The sequence below is a fragment of the Triturus cristatus genome, chromosome 4_1 (genome assembly GCF_964204655.1).
Source record: "Triturus cristatus chromosome 4_1, aTriCri1.1, whole genome shotgun sequence".
In the NCBI taxonomy this organism is placed as follows: Eukaryota; Metazoa; Chordata; class Amphibia; order Caudata; family Salamandridae; genus Triturus; species Triturus cristatus.
Genome location: NC_140585.1, coordinates 426,392,107 through 426,409,311, shown reverse-complemented (window position 1 = coordinate 426,409,311; position 17,205 = coordinate 426,392,107). Strand labels below are relative to the sequence as shown.

Sequence of the window (17,205 nt, the reverse complement as noted above, 5' to 3'; positions counted from 1 at the left end):
CCCCCATATGCCAGGAGAGGGCAGCTGTGTAAAAAGATTGGCATGCGGAAAGGGCAGAAGTAAGTCAGGAGGGCCGCCGTGGAAAAGGCTGACTTTGGATCAGGGACGAAGCATGAGCAACACCATGGTGCCAAATGCGTATGCCAGAAAGGGTCTCCGCGGTAAGGACTGCCGTGCGGTAAGAGCCAAAGACTTCCGTGGCAGTAGTATGGCAACGCTGTATGCCAAGAGGGGCAACCAGTAATTATTGTGCTATGTGGACCAGGCAGGAGCCCGTGATCTGTGAGAAACCCATAGGTCAACAGGAGCAACGAGGACTGTACCTGACCCAGGAGACCAAATGAGGAAGTCGTTGGAGCATCGCCACCTCAATGAGATCAGGAGCAGCAGAATTACCCCACCGCCCCTTACGGAACTTGGAAATGTACCCTGAAGGAGGAGTGCAGTAACAATTCTGATCGTTGCTGGAGCATAACATGTAGGCTAAGGAAAGAGCCCAGAGACGCTGCAAATTCCGCGTGCTGCTGATTCACTTATACAGGATCGGAGCTGTTCAGAGTGTCTGTCTGACAGGGAACCCTCCAAGACGCTGCACACTTCCTCCCTGCCGGAGGTAAGACTTGTTACAGGCCTACAGGGTCCTGGGAGACTCGCTGCTGAAAGTGCTGCAGCGCTGACACATTTTTTATTGTAATCGAAGAGTTAGAGTGGACTCTTGAGAGAAGTCCTACTGGTGAGCATAACCCAGATGCGGGCACCAGTGAAAGAGAAATAACCCCAATAACATTGTGAGGAACAGGTAGGAACAGCGACTTACCAATATTATATTAGAGCCCCGATTTCAAGGAAGAAATATTTTATCTGCAAATGTAACCATCCTTTGAAGGAGTAGTGTTAGAAATAGAGTACATTTGGTTATAAAAGTAGAATTTGGCTGGACCTTGATTTATCGCTGTTGCTGCATGCGTTTTGAGTTATGAGCCGTATTCACTAATCTGTATACACACCTCCACCCCAAGGGAACCTTAGACTGCTTGTGCACATCTACCCATGAGAGTCAGGTGCAGAAGGGGAACTTGGCCCAAATGCTCAGGATCTATAGTAGGTCGGGATCCAGGACATCAGGAGTAAGAAGCCTCAACCCCCACGGTAATCTTCTGAAAAGTGTTCTGACAACTGATTAAAAACAGGTTGCTTCAAGGTCTATTGCAGAAATATATCAAAGACAAAAATACATTAAATATCCATTCAACTCGATGTCTTTTTTTTAATTTAGTTCATACCTTCTCCATGCGTTCTTTTAGAATGGCCAACACGTGTTTCACACCTTGTACAAATATATACGTGGCTTCATCAAGGCCAAAAACTTGACACTGAAAACGAGCCAAACATCACAACAGTAGCAGACCAAAAAGAAAAAGCATGAGCATAAAGATAACAAGAGAGAAAACAAAAGGTAAAACATCTGAAAGCATTATTCAAGAGTTGAATAGATATTTAGCATTTTTTTGTCTTTGAAATACTTCTATAATAGACCTTGAAACAACCTGTCTATAACCAATACCACACTTTATGTAAAATTTGTGGCATTTAACATTCAATATTGGTATTCACTGAAACTAATTTCACCAACTTCAGAACGTTAAGATCTTCCCATTTGAACCTTCTTTCTATCCCTTCTTTTAATAGGAAGACATTCAGTGGTTCTAGTTTTTCAACACTTGCCCCGTGTATCTCGAATACACTCTGTTGGACTTATCCCTTTTTGCAGGGTCATCCCTAAACATTCTGCCTTTCTCCTAGCCTTTTTCCTGACATGGTGTTTGTGGTTTTAGGACTCTGGGCACTTTAGCACTGCTGTCCAGTGTAAAGGGGAAACATCCTTTACCACGAAGGCTTTTCTACGCGTTACGTTTACAACGGTACACTTACCATGTAAACGTCTTTACAACGCGTATGCCTTTCACGACTTTACCACGCAAGCTGCACTGGAACGTCTTCTTCCTCGTCCGGTTCAGTCCTTTTTTACTGTCGGCGAAGACGTGAGATCAAGGCTACGATTAGAAAAAGGGGGATTGGGGGGTCTCCCCCCAAAAATAAAAAAGTGAGAAAAAAATGGGGGTTGGGGGGGTTCCCCCCCCCACCCCCCCACCCCCCCAAAAAAAGAACCTGTTGTAATGTCGGGAAGTGGAGGCAATCAGCATAGTTTTAGAGGAAACGGATTGACGCTTCCTCTTTAAGACGTACGACGTAAACAAGGACGATCAAGGAGAGGACACTACGTGAAGAGGTAAGGGGAATATAAATTTAAAAAATATATATATGGATTGAGGGTAACGGGCAGGGGTAATTATAATAAGGATTGGGGGCTGGGGGGTCACGTAAGGGTACAGGGGAGGGGTATAACCTTTACCAAGACTATGCCATTACCATGCATAAATTTGCAACGAAAATCATTGTAAAAGTATGCGCGGTAAAGGAATATTCGTGGTAAAGGTTATGCGTGGAAATAGCATTCCGTTGTAACGCATGCGTGGTAAAGGCATGCGTTGCAACGGAATGCGTTGTAACGACATACAACCAGTGTAAAGTGCCTGTGCTCTCTGTGTTAAATATGGTAAGATTGGTCTACACCTGTTTGGCCTATTTAATTTACCTGTCAGTCCCTTGTAAAGTGATATCTCATATAACCAGGGCTGGTAAATTAAATGCTACTGGTGGGCTTGCAGCGCTGATTGCGCCACCCACCAAAGTAGCCATTCAAACCTATCTCAGGCCTCTGCATTGCAGGGTTACTGCCGCTGTGACGGGACACCTAAAGTGTGTGCCATGTCCGTGACCACCCTTTTACTACATGTCAGTCACCCCTAAGGTAGGCCCTAGCAAGCCCTATGGGCAGGGTGCATTGTAGGTAAAAGATAGGGCATGTACCTTAAAAGTGTGACAAACAGCCATTTTGGTTTCTCTCTACTGTGGGGCTGCTCTCCCATAGGAATGCATTGGGGATTCCCTGATAGGTGTTTCAGAGGTAATTCCTGATACGAGATGCGCAGCGTGGTCAATTTTGGTATGATTGGAATAGTGACAATAAATGCTACGCAATGGTGTTCGCAGATTTATTATAACTATTTTAGAAATGCCACTTTTAGAAGTTAAAAAACAACAGTTGATGGACAGAATGCAGAACAATGTCATACATTCACCCCAGTACAGAGATCTGGGCCTAAATCCATCGTTTTTTTGCTCACCATGCCATTCCAGTTTGAACCCAGCCATATGCAAATCAGTCATGACCCTGTGCCTCATGGGAACAGTCCAGCCCGAACTGCCAAACTAGGTCCTCCCTGGACTGGAAACAAGCATCCTAGGACCGGGTTTGGGGTTTCACCCCTCTTCAGCCAGGATAGCTTGATTCCAGTGGCCACCCCGCATTGTGGATTTAAAAGCGGGTGCCTACCCCGCATTGCCGGATCGAGGGAGAAGAGGAGCTGCCGCCGCCGCAAGTGACCCAGAAGCGAGGCGCCCGATGCCGGACTGTGGGCGGGCCAAGAAAAAGGAAGCCACGCCAAAAAGGAAACGAGGCCTGGGTGAAGGCGGGGCTCCCGGGCTCGAGGAGAGCCCCGCATGCTGCCAAGGATGAGGACAGAGCCTTGCGGCTCGCAGCCGCCGCGCCCCGCTTGAGAGCCCCAAGAGAAGAAAAGCCCAACCGGAGCCTCAAGAGCTCCCAGGGCCAAGTCTCCCCGGCGTGAAGGGACGGAGCAGCTATGCGGCGTGAGGGCAGCCCCCAAGGAGACCAGAGGAAGCAGAGAGCAGCGCAGAAGACCCCGGTGAGTGGGGCTGTGTTGCGAGTCTGGGGGGGTTGGTCGAGGCACATTGTCGGTGCCTTCCCCCTGTATTCCAGAGCCCCAGAGGGGGGCTCCAACAGGCTCAGTGCTGGATGCTGATCTTTGTTTGGCAGCATTGCAGCGGCGACGTGGGAACAAGTTTTATTTTACAGAGTCCCAGAGTGGGGCTCACGTGGTACCACGGGTGCCAGTGCCTTGATTGCTCTTCACAGCTGCGCCGTAGTTGCGGGCAGCTGCAACGTTTTGGGCCAGATCCTTTTTAGAGGTTCCGGAGTGGGGCTTGGAGGCATTTCATTTTGAGGTCAGAGGCACAGTGGTGCCATTGCCATTCCCAGCTGCCCTGCGAGAGTGCAGGCAGCTGCAACGTTTGAGGGCATTTTGTTTTCCTAATAAGACAGGGGTGAGTTGCACCCCACGCCCCAGTGCAATTGTGCACTTTGCTTGCTGCATTGGCAGCCAGAAGGCTAATTGCATAGCCCTGACTTTCTGGACAGAGGGCATGGGGGCCCTCCCTTTAGAGGCCAGTTGGCTGGGGGACAGGTTTAAGGTTGGTAGGCGCAAAGCCTTAATGTGATGTCCCTTTCATCATGTGTTTATGCTTACAGATATTGCTATGAGGTCTATGCGTAATGTGATTTATGCGTTATGCCTAATGTGATATCTACTGCGTGATGTGATTTATGCCCACTGTTTTGCCTCAAGGTGGTACCTAATGTGTAATGTATTTATGCTTAGGAGATTAGTGCATACGGTTTATGCTGGTGAGGCCTAGTGCGTAATGTGTTTATGCTAATGAGGTTTGGGCCTAATGTGATTTATTGCATAATGTCATGTTATGATATTTTAGGATGGTGTCTAATGCTAATGTGATAATGCTTAGGTCATTATGGAACCAGTAGTTACTGGTTGTGTTTTAGATTTACTTACCTTATCTGATGGTTCTGACCATAGCCCGATTTGCCTGGTCCTGTATATAATCCCCTGTGAATATTGCCTAGTGCCAGTTGGCACAGTGTAAATGTGTGATTATGTTTCTAATGTGTTTATGATAATACAAAGGCTATGTTTTATATAATCTTGTGTGGAGATTCTTTTGTAGTGTGCCTAGTGTGTTGCTGCTGTGTGTGTGTGTTGCGCAAACGCTTTACACATTGCTTCTGGGATAAGCCTGACTGCTCGTGCTAAGGTACCAAGGGGGTGAGCAGGGGTTATCATCAGTGTGTAACTCCCTTGCCCTGACTAGAGTGGTGGTTTCTGCCTGGCTTAGGCGCAAGCCTTAGCCAACCAGAAATCCAATTTCTAACACCCCCCCCCTTTCAAGATCAGGTTTGCCTCCTGTTATTCCAAATATAGGAAACTCTTAAAAACCTGGCTTTTTAGGGCAGCTTATGATTAACTAATCAGAGCATATAATTGAAGTTTTGCTTCTGCAGCTCTAGCGCCAAGAGACTTTATGGTGGATGTGTGCTTTACAAAGCCTAGTAACATAACATAACAATAAATTGAGTTAACATCAGCAAAGTATCAAAATTCAACTTAACTGTTTACGCACAGTTGCGTTGTAGTGAGGGCATAACTCATTGGGTATCATACCATGACTGTAACTTAAGACCAGCAGGTGACACAAGAATATTTTCAACAAAAATATTTATTCACCAAGATACCCGACTTAAAATACAAACCTGTACACTACAAGCAATCATTAACAATTCTTATGATGATTCAACCATATGTCTGGAGGTTGCAAACAGATGTTTCCAGCAGGTACATTAACCCTCTGAGCTTTCAGACCTACTGCATGCACAGATGTCTGCCGCAGATGTCCTAAATACCTACCTGAAATGGCAGCTTCTTTAAGGCCTATTAAGTAAGACAGAACAGCGTTCTTGACAATGGGTGCTGAAAGAGGTGATTGATGCACCAAATTGTGAAGCCCACAGACCTTGCCTGGCTGTCAAGAGGTCCATCACTTGGCTAACTTGTTTGCTAGCCTGACGCAGACCTCGGAATACGGCCTGTGAGGTTCTTTGTAATTCTTTGTCTTTTCTAGAGAACTCTCTCCGGTTCCCCTAATCAGTCTCAAAACAATTTGATCCCTTTCCATTAACCAGATTTGTCCTTCCTGGACTCAGAGCCACTAACCCTTTGTTACTAGCACCTTTGGGTTGCAAGATCTCTTTAAAGATTCAGGAACACCCTACTCTAAAATAGGAGAAACAGCAGACTTTCCTTATCCAAAGATTGATGTTGACTTAGAACAGCAAATACTAAAAAGTAAAATAAGTTGTGCTATTGCTTTTGCAAGGCTTCCAAAGATTACACTAAGTGCGTTGTTGACATTTTAATGTTAATGGGGATTGGGATGAGTTAATGATTGTGAGCAGTGCAGTAAGGCTCACTCATATTGGCAAGCAGATCAGTACAGAAATCACAATAAACCCTGAACAGCACACACAGCAGTCACTGTGAACTGCAAAGTGACAGCCAATATATTTTGTCAGGCGTATCAACCGTTAAGTTCCCATTCCATAGAATAGCACTGTGTAGTAATGAAGTCTAACAGGCAAGATGTAGTTCTAGTTGATTGTATGAGTTCAGTTACAAGTAGATGAGTTCTTGTGTAGCAGCCCCACCAGGAGCAGCCTGCCTGCTGCTCAGCCCATTTCTCCAACTGTCACACTTCACCTCACAGGCACCCAAACATTCCAATCTGCATCATCACTTCAACATTCCATGCAGCACACAGCACATTCACACTGGCTGAGCAGGCAGAGAGATAATGGCAGGATATTAACAAGAACAAGATACTATACATGGTCACTGGTACCTATGAGAGAGGATTGTGGTACATTTTATTTGTGAACATCAGGTCACAAACACTTCAATGGTCACCAAGCAAAACACAAGCGTAACTCAAGTTTCAACTCTGGCTCTATACTGCACTGTTATACACATCGTAATAATTAGGTTAGTCTCAACTTTCAGAACACCTCCCATGAGCTGGGTCTACCAATCTGCAGACACCAGAGAGTCAAGGAGGCTTGGGAAACAAGTTTTCATTTCAGAAATCAGAATAGTGGTCAGTAGGAACATGTGAGCCTCAACTGTGATAGACCAAGTGCCCCTAAACATTTAACATATCTGGAAAAAAGCTAGACAGCATTGTAAGCCAATTTCCTTTGTCTATATAGCACAGAGAAGGTCACAGAGCAAGACATGAACAAGGGGAGGTAGAAAACTTGCATTCACATCCTCACTGAAACGCACCACCCATGCTAACATGCATCCAATAGGAAATACAGAAAATAATACAACGGGTAGAGGGCATTGCATCACTGTGCCTTTGTTTATCAATCCACATGACCAATAGTTCAACCCGGTTTTCTACAGTATTAAGGTGGGTAAATACAATACCCCATTTCATGCTCATCCCAACCCCAGTAACAAATACATTTCCAAACAAGCTCCACTGTGAGTACTTGCAGATAAATCTCATTCACAATCCAGTATCCAGCTACCTCTTGTGGTTGACTCAATGCTTGACTTTGACAGTGCTGCATTGCCTTTTTGGCGAGGCTTGTGCTATACGAATATCACATACATACACTGACCGTGCAAGAATAGGTCATCTTTCATGCAGCTTGTATGACTCATGCCCTTTGGCATGAAAAACGCTGCTGAAATCCTTTGGTGTCTCATGAAATGGGCGTTTACTGAGCACAAACAATTGTTAATCACACAACTAACTGAGAAGTTCATGTTTAATATCTCAAGGCGATTCAAGACAGAATCAGCCAGGGCAAGCAAGCAAAGGTAGAGAGCAACTCAGCTTGGCCTTTTACTAAGAATCAGAAGCAGGTTAAAGTCTTCCTTTTCATCATAAGGGACTCGAAGGTGTTGATCTTAGTTGAGTGACTATCTCTATACCAGGACTAATGAAGTTTCAGAGTGCCAGGCCAGAGATGTCAAGACTTGCTAATGAAAACCTCAATTGAAATTTTAAATCATTTCTGCAGACAGCAACCATGAGTAAGTAAGCAAGTAAGTAAGTATTATGCTTATAGAGTGCACTAATATCAAGGTGTCTTGTCGCTATAGCAGGACACAGGTTTAGCACAGGAAGAGTACCTTACTTATGCCTGGTAAATAGCCACGTCTTCAGCAACTTCCTGAACCGTGGTCTGGAGGGTTGGAGTCTGATATCGTCTGGTAATTCATTTCACAATCTAGATGCACGATATGTCAGGCTTCTACCTCACCATCTAGCTCTTTCTATTCTGGGTATCTGGACTAGACCTTTGTTGGCTGACCTAAGATTGCACCGAGGAGTATACTGCTGAAATAATTTCTGTAGATCAACTGCTCCTCCACCAAACTGGGCTTTGTGTACCAGACACAAAGCTTTAAACTCAATTCGCTGTTGCACCTGCAGCCAGTGAAGAGTTTTAATGCTACCAGATATGTGATGGAACTTTGGAATGTTTAGCAGCATGTTAGCTGCAGCATTTTGTCAAGATTGAAGTTTGGACAGTAGATGCTTGCTAATGCCTACAAAGAGGGCATTGCAGTAGTTAGTCCTTGAAAGAATCAAACGCCAACAACTGATATCCATAGTTCAGGGGGGATGAAAGGAAAACATTTCCGTAGGACACTTAAGTGGAAGAAACAGGTTAATGTAAGCTGGTTAATTTGGCCTTGGAAACTTAGTTGTCCGTCCAACAAGATTCCCAAGTTCCTGACTTTTCCTGCGGGAACAGGGCATTGTCCTGCCTCTGCCGGCCACCATTCCTGGTTCCACAGCGGTGCCCCAGTCCCAAACTCCATCACTTCTGTTTTTCCCGTACTTCGGTCAAGATAATTCTGGTGCATCGAATCCATGATATGTTTTAGACAGCCATGGAATTTCCCAGCGATAGTGTCAGCATTTAAAGAGATGGAAATGACAAGTTGAGTGTCATCAGCATATGACACCAAAGAGAACCCATGTCCTCTGGCTAAACGTGCTGGGGACAAAGCTGACCCTTGGGGAGCTCCACAGGGGAGGGAAAATCTCTCTGATTGACGGTTGTCCCGGCACACCCTTTGTTCCCTATCCACGAGGAACGAGGCCAAAAGGCTAAGAGCCATCTCATTAATTCCAATTACCTTCAGCCTTTGAATCAGTACCTGTTGGGTCACGGTATCAAATGCGGCTGAAAGGTCTAGTAGGATTAGAACGGCCTTTCCTCCACCATCCAGTTGCCTACGTATTTCCTCAGTGGCCAGAATTAGGGCCGATTAAGTGGAGTGGTGTTGTCTGAAGCCATGTTGAGAACAGTCTAAGATGTTATTAAGCTCCAGGTAGCCCATTAAGTCTTGATTCACAGATTTTGCCAATATTTTTGCTGCTAATGGTAGACAAGATATGGGCCGAAGGTTTTCAACCACATGGGGATCCAAGGATGGTTTCTTCAAGATTGCCTAATACATGCCTTCTTCCAAGAAATGGGGAAGATTTCTTAACTCATGATATTATTTAGAAGTGGGGCGAGTTGGTTACTGATTTTATTCAAAACCAAATGTATTATAGCCGGCGGGCAAGAGTCTGTTGGGGACCCGGATTTTGCTGCTAGTAACAGATCATTTGTTCTCTCCGTAGATAGAGGGGTACACTTGCTCAACCGACTTGACGTGGCTGGCCTAATTAAGCTAGCTGGCTCCGGCGTACTGGTACTGCAGGGACTTGGGAATTTCCTTATGAATTCATTGTAGATCAGTTGTATTTTTGTCTGGAAGAAGCTTGCCATCTTGTCGCAGAAACTCTGGTCCAGTACAAACTGATTTTCTTGATTCAGTTTGGATAGTGCTGTGACCGCCTTGAAAAGCTCTCTTGAGGAGTTTGTAGCCCCCTCGATTTTACTAGTAAAGTACATCTTTTTCGCGTTTATGATGGCTTACTTATACTCCTCTAAGGAAAGTTTGTAGGGCAGTTTACTCTGTTCACTGTAATCTGCTCTCCAGCCCTTCTCTAAGTGCCTACACCTGATTTTTGAGGCTTTAAGATCTAGACTGTACCATGGGGTAGAGGCCCTTTTTCAACGCTCTTTATTTGATCTTAACGGGGCTAACTGATCAATTGCTGATCCATCCATCCATATTATCAGCTGCCTCATTAACGTATGTTCCTAGAAACGGTGGGCTTGTATCCAACAGCTCTGTTGACTCTTCTCTCCTGATTTTATGCCATGGCCTAGATTTAACAGGAGGCAGGATCTTTGGCTGGAGCCTATCACTCTCCTTATAGGTAAGTTTGAAGAAGATGACATTGTGATCTGACCATGTTACTGGAAGTATTTTTCCGACTGAGATATTAGGGTTGATGGTAAAAATAGCATTAATAGAGTGTTGGGCCCTGTGTGTAGGCTCCAAGACTAGTTGTGTGAGCCCAAAACCTTCTAAGTTATCAACCAGTATGATGTGTCTGAGTTCTTGTCTGCTTCTAAATGGAAATTAAAATCCCCCAATATAGTGAATGTTCGGGAGTCTAGACATGATTCCATAAACGCCTGTAAACCTTGTAGGAAGACCATTTTGGAACCAGGGGCCGGTACATGAGCAAGCCAGGAAAGGATGCAGTATTAGAAAATGTAATATTCAAATCCATAGCTTCTGCTCCAGGTAACTGGCATGACACGAAAGTGGCCTTGAAAGTGGATCAGTAGATAATTGCTATGCCAGACCCTTTTTTCCCTGATCATTCTACACTGGCTAGGGAGTAACCTGCTGGTATAGCAATAGCCCAGTCAGGCTCCGAAGTGTCTGTAGCCTAGGTTTCTATAAGGAAAACCAAATCAGAGTCTGAGGTCTGTAGTAAGTGTTCTAGTTCATATTTGTGATTAATGGCCGATCTTGTGTTTAGCAGTATGGCATTTCGACAGCCCGCCTCTAATTCGTGATTAGTATTATTAATTTTTACTAATGTGTGGGGAGTGCTGAGCTGAGGTAGCCTTGATACTGTCCTTCCCTGGGTCTGGTAAGTTCTTATCTCTTGTCAGCAAGCAGTGGTTTGGAGCAAAAGAATGTGTGAGATGCTTTAACCCGTGTACACTGAAGGGACATTGGATTCGCCTAAGCTGCCAGAACCAGGAATCGATCCAACGACGAACACCGATACACTGTGAATACATCCATGGCCCTTTGCAAAACGAAGGGCACCACAATGTGAAAAGTTTCTACAGCTTTCCTCCTTTTGAATAGCACGGTAATCGTACATAACCAGTCGAACACAGCTGCACACTTTGATTACCCCTGAGATCACAACAAGTACCCAACAAGTCACGCATTGACAGAAATCGAGCACGCCCAACGGTGTTCTAATCAGCTCCACTGGAGAAATTCAGACAAAAAAGAGGGCATACGTGCTACCATGGGGTCCACACCACCGTGTTCACCTCACAATCTCTAATGTGTCTGACCAAGTCCCGGTCCTGAGGAAGAACCCTCAAAGAAATTAGGGGTTCTGAAATGTGTTGACCCTACTCAGCTAGTCAAAATTCCTACTTCAATCACAGAATCACACAGTGTGCAAACAGGCCAATTTGCCTGTTGCGATTGCTACATATGACTAGCTGCTGTTGGCAGGTTGCAGCCCTTCAAATTGAAAATTGTCTGTGCCGCCACACTTCTCTGTACAATTGAAGGACTGGTCACCTTATTCTGATTACAATTTTTTGTAACTTTATGTGCCGTACATTTTTGCTTTTTCATTCGTCCTAATGTCAATTGTGCTATTGTTATTCGTGTTGTGTTTTTTGTTTTAAACTTGTTGTTTTTCTTAGTTATGACATGACTCAAAAGTTGAACTTTTATGTCAAACTTTTACCAACTCATACAGGTGTAATAAAAACACGAAACCACTCCTGTAGTTGAGGTGGTTTTTGTACAAATGTCTCTAATTTGAAAGCGCACATCCAGACACTTTGTGGTTTGTAACTAAATGAAAAGCAGCACTAAGTACACTGATAGCCATGATTATCCTTCCCCCCCCAGCCCACCTGGCTGAGTTGCAGTGCTTACCATTATTATATGCTTGTAGCTGTGTTGAGGAATAGCGTATACCTAAAAACAAGCAGGGGTCCTGGTGCATAGCACATTCCTGGCACTGACGGGCGCAGACAGGCTTGCCTTTGGCGCGCCAGCGGCACGTCGCCTGCACGCTCGGGAATGTATTGTGAGGATATGCCCCAGGAGCTGGTACCAGAAATGAGGAACCGGAAATGCGTGGAAGAGCTAGACTGCCAACTGCTATGATGGTGTCCCGGTTTAAGAAAAAGGAAAGCGAAGCAATATGGAGCTCTTCCTGCACAATCGAGGAGAACCTCCCGGTGGACCGAAGAGCAAAGAGAAGGTAGGAAAGAGCTAGGAATGCTCACCCAAGCAGTCCCACAGGGTCAGAGATTTAGATTAAAAAGAGGCTAAAAGTTAACACCAATAAAGTGCAAATGCATGAAAGTGGGTACTGAGTGCAAAAGTGCAAGTATGCCACATAAGTAGTATCATTAGGCAAACGTACGTGCCTTACTCCACCACGCGACCTTTTCCAATGAAGGTTGAAGGGTAGCCTTCCATTTTAGGTTATAGTAACCACTAAATCTCGCCAGAAGGGCATATTTTAAAGCTCCAATTCAGTACAAAGAATTAAATCCATGCTAAAACATTAGGTAATTTTTAGAACTCCTCCTAAGCACCAATAATCATCAGAGCTAAGTACCCGTTTGAATAAAGTGTCTGTTATTGTTGTGTGTTTTCAGCATGGCCTGTAGTTTTTCCTATGTTAGCCTATCGGTGCCAGTTGTAGTCCTCATTTTCCTTTGCACATGCTACTATATAAACAGGCTTACTTTTGTACCACGTTGTACTTTCACACGGAACCTGCATATGTTTTCGCATTCTGTTCATTTACTGTGAATTAGTCTGGGCACCACTGACAAAGTCAAATAACAATGTCCCTTGTTATTCTTTCTGGCTAGGCACTAGCACCTAGACGTAAGACAAGAATGCAGCTGTTGTTTATGTGCAGACATGTCCTAGAATATAGATTAGTACATGAGCCGCAAACATAGATGGAATGAAAATCCTGAGACAAGAACAATGCGTTTTCTGGGATGTAGAGCATTCATCTGTGTATGCTGAGGTACTGGGTCTGCCGATAATCCCAGAGATCTTTCATATAATCATTTAGCTTTACTAGCAGGGGAGGGGAGTTAGGTCATTTTCTCTCATAAAATGACAGCACTTTTCACGGTATATGGATAATTGATCATGCTAATAGTATTTTTATTATGCATTTGTTTTCTAATTGTGGCACGAGTACTGCATTTCAGAGCCTGATAGTTTAATAAATATTCTAAACTTCCTTTGTGTCTCTTGTTTATCTTATTGTGAACAAGCATGAGTGAGAGGACGAAAGAGTGTTTTCTGTTACCACGAACCGTGAGTGGGTCGAGAGTATTGTGTTCTGGGGTGCCAGTTTACTTACTTCTCTGGTATGGTTAGGAGGGCAAATGAGACACTATAGCTAATCAGACATGGGGCTCATGGATACTGAGGTAGTAGGGTGACCCAGCCCCTTCATGCTGATGTTGCATGGACCCAAGCATGGTTCTATTCTCGAAATAAAGTTTCTGTGCCTTGAACTTGCCAGGACTTCGCACCCCAACCCGATTTTAAATCAATAGTATCTTTCCGATAATCATAACCTTTTAGGGTCAACTGATTGACGAACTTGGTAGTATATATAGGCTTAGTTTGAGTAAGAATATATTTCTTTGGTGGTTTTGGTGTTAGTATATAACAATATGACTTAGGATCTGAAGCGTCATATCCTGTGAAATAGGAATATTTATCCTTTTGCTTTTTGGAACTTTCTGAAGGTGGGGTTGAGCAATGTGCCCATTGCGTGTAATTAAAATGGGGACGCTGTCTACATGTTCTATGAAGATAATGGTGTCCGTAATGATAATAGCAGAACATAACAGAATAATTAGCAGAATTTAGGTATGGATCTTATGATTCAAAAACAGTGTAATATTCTACTTCATAAAGCATATAATTCAGTGTCAACATTCCAACCATCTGAATGTAATCCAGGTACTATTACATCACTTCATAGAAACCATAAACACATATGGTATCTGTAGGACCTCCACCGAACTGAATAAGTCAAAAGGAACTGTTAGACCTGGCATTTCTTGGTGTGATTACCCCTGACTTTTTGCCTCTACCGCCTCTATTTTTGATGCTGTGATGGATTCGTTTTACTGGCTTATGTGCTTTGGGCACTTTGCCACTGCTGATCAATGTCAAAGTACAAGTGCTCCCTGTGTAAAATGAAATGGTAATTGGTTGTCCATAATTGGCATGTTTGTCTTACTAGTAAAGTCCCTAGTAAAGTGCACTATGTGTACCAGGGCTGGTAATACGAATGCTACTAGTGGGCCTGTAGCACTAATTGTGCCATCCACATAAGTAGCCCTGAAAAGAGAGCTCAGGTCTGCCACAGCAGTGCCTGAGCGCAGTTTGTTAAAATGCCTGGTTTCCTCACAAGTGCACCCACTTGCCAGGCCTTACCCTTCTCTTTTTATGCACATCAGACACCCCTATGGTAGGCCCGAGGTACCCCCCTAGGCAGGGTGCAGTGTCTGTGAAAGGTAGGACATGTATGCACATCAGACACCCCTATGGTAGGCCCGAGGTACCCCCCTAGGCAGGGTGCAGTGTCTGTGAAAGGTAGGACATGTACTGAGGTGTGTACCATGTCCTAACAGTGAAATACTCTACATTTTGTTTTTCACTGTTGCAAGGCCATCTTGCCCATAGAACAGAATAGGGAAGGCTGTGTAATATTTTTCCAGCCTATCTTCCCATAGGCTTAAGATGGAGAGGTGAAGTTTAGTGTGCCTGAACTCACAATTTAATAAAACATCTTTTTGTGAAGGTGGTTTTTGAATCGCGTGTGTTGTGTTCTAACAATTCTGTGTGTCTCTGCCTGTTTGTGGATTGACTGTCTGGATTTGAATGTGATATGATCTGGGAAATGTCTTGACCCAGGGGAGGAGGGGAGACAGCCACGGTTGACCTGCTGACCCTTGCTGTGTGTTCTGGGTCTGGCCTGCAGTTTGCTGATTTAACTAAGGAGAGGCTAAGGGACTTTTCTGTGTGCTGTGTCCCTCTGCTTGAAAGGACTGTGCTGTGTCCCGAAGTAACGTGTCTCCAAGGGCCCGAAGCGAGCTGGCTCCCTGTTGTTGAAACTCAGGAACATAAAAGTTTCCAAGTGTGTCTCAGCGACGCTTTGTGCGTGTACTTTTTGCAGCATGAGACCTTCGTAAGAACTGCCCCGTGATCGTGTGCACCTGGAGTCCAAGTGAGTCTCCGCGACGCTGTGTGTGTGTGTGTGTGCGCTTCGTTCAGCCTGAGACCTTCGTGAGGATTGCCCTGTGATCGTGTGCAACCGGAGTCCAAGTGAGTCTCAGCGACGCTGTGTGCATGTGCTTTGTGCAGCCTGAGACCTTCGTGAGGATTGCCCTGTGATCGTGTGCACCCGGAGCTCAAGTGAGTCTGAGCGATGCTGTGTGCGTGTGCCCCGTTGCAGCCTGAGACCTTCGTGAGAAATTGCCCCGTGACTGTGTGCCCGGAGCAGTCTTGTTCTCTGCTTCGATCGACAGCGTGACCAGAAGTGCTGCGATCGTCACTGCCATCGACCCGGACCAGCATCCCCAGAGGAGCTGTGAAAATTCACCGCCGCCGGTTCGAACCTGCCTTTGCCAAGGAGAGACCTCGAACAATCACCGTCGAAGTCGGAGTTACACTGCCCAAGATCAACTAAGTCACATTGGAGGCCCAAGCCGCGAGGAGAGTGAGATCGTACCCCCCAGGAAACGTTCAGCGAGTTTGCGTGTGTCGCCGCCTGGGGCGGGGTGCGGGCTACAAGAGAAACGCTCTCGACCTTTCCCATCTTTGCAGCGCAAGCCTCCCCTCAAGTCCATATCGCGGCCCGTACTTGCCGAGGAGTGGCAGTACTGGGGTCGGAGTGTGGAGCTGCACTTTGTTTTCCATCATAACAGTGTTGGGGAATATTTTGGCCGTAGCTGACCGCAAGTCAGTAAGAGTGGCATAGAGACCGTCCAGGGAACCGCAATCGGTGCCGAAGTACATTATTTTTGCATTACGAACTGCCTGATTGTTGCATTATGAATTGCATTATTTTTGCATTACGAACAGCCTGATTGCATTACGAATTGCATTATTTTTACATTATGAACTGCCTCATTCTTGCATTACGAATTGCATTATGAACTGGCTGATTGTTGCATTACGAATTGCATTATTTTTACATTACGAACTGCCTGGTTCTTGCATTATGAATTGCATAGCATTGCATTAGGACTGCATTGGATCATCGAGAATTGCTCATTAATACTGCAAGAACCTACAAGGGCTTGCTGGCCTATTAACCGGCAAGGTGAAATATTACAAATACGCATATGTTAGATTTTTATCGTGTGGTCTCATCGTATAACTTCTTTAAAAAAACATATAATTGTTTTTTTATGAAACTCGTGGGGAGTCCATTTGTGGTGTTATCACTGGGTTACTGAGAGCGTGGTTGCAAATACTTTACACATTTGCCTGGAGATAAGCCTGGCTGCTCGTGCCAATCTACCGAGGGGGTGTGCAGGGGCTATCTGAGAAGGTGTCCTTTCTTTCCCTGACTTAGAAGCAAGGGTCCCCATTTGGCCTAAGATACCTACCTCAGCCAACTAGAACCCCCCAGATCTAACAGGAACTTTATCCCAAACAATTTAATCAGTCATTGGAATGGCGGAAATGTTAACAAGGGGCAAGTCTCTTTTCATTTTATGTGATGAAGAATGAGGGACCAGCATCCCGTCGACCAGTTCTGTAGCGGAGCATTCTGGGAGGTAATGGCCATTGATCAGTAGAAAAAAAACAGTCACGAATCCAATCCACAAGAAAACCAAGGAAAGTATGATCCAGACATATATCCAAGGAAGGACTTGATAAGTGTGTTTTAATCATGAAATAAAAACACAAATCCATGCTGTAGGCTTTCACACAACAGAAGAGCAGTCGCAAGAAAAGTTATCTTGATCCGTATAGTACCCAGAGTTACGCTGTTGAGACATGGGAGGACTAAACTCAGCCGGAGGACTTGAAAAGGCCAACCAGAATGGACTCACCAACGGTGGTTCATCGCAAATGACATTCGTTGTAGAAAAGATAGTATTAGAAGTAAGTAGGGGGTCCAGAAAAATGTCAGTGGTGGACTCAGGCTCTACTTTTCCAGGGGAGTATCAGCATC

General features: G+C 44.9%; 1 protein-coding gene across 1 annotated transcript in view; it reads right to left on the bottom strand.

The window, feature by feature from the left end:
• The window catches only part of PWP1 (PWP1 homolog, endonuclein), a 312,398-nt gene that overhangs the window by 252,125 nt on the left and 43,068 nt on the right, over positions 1-17,205 (bottom strand). The gene's annotated exons all lie outside the window — the stretch shown is intronic.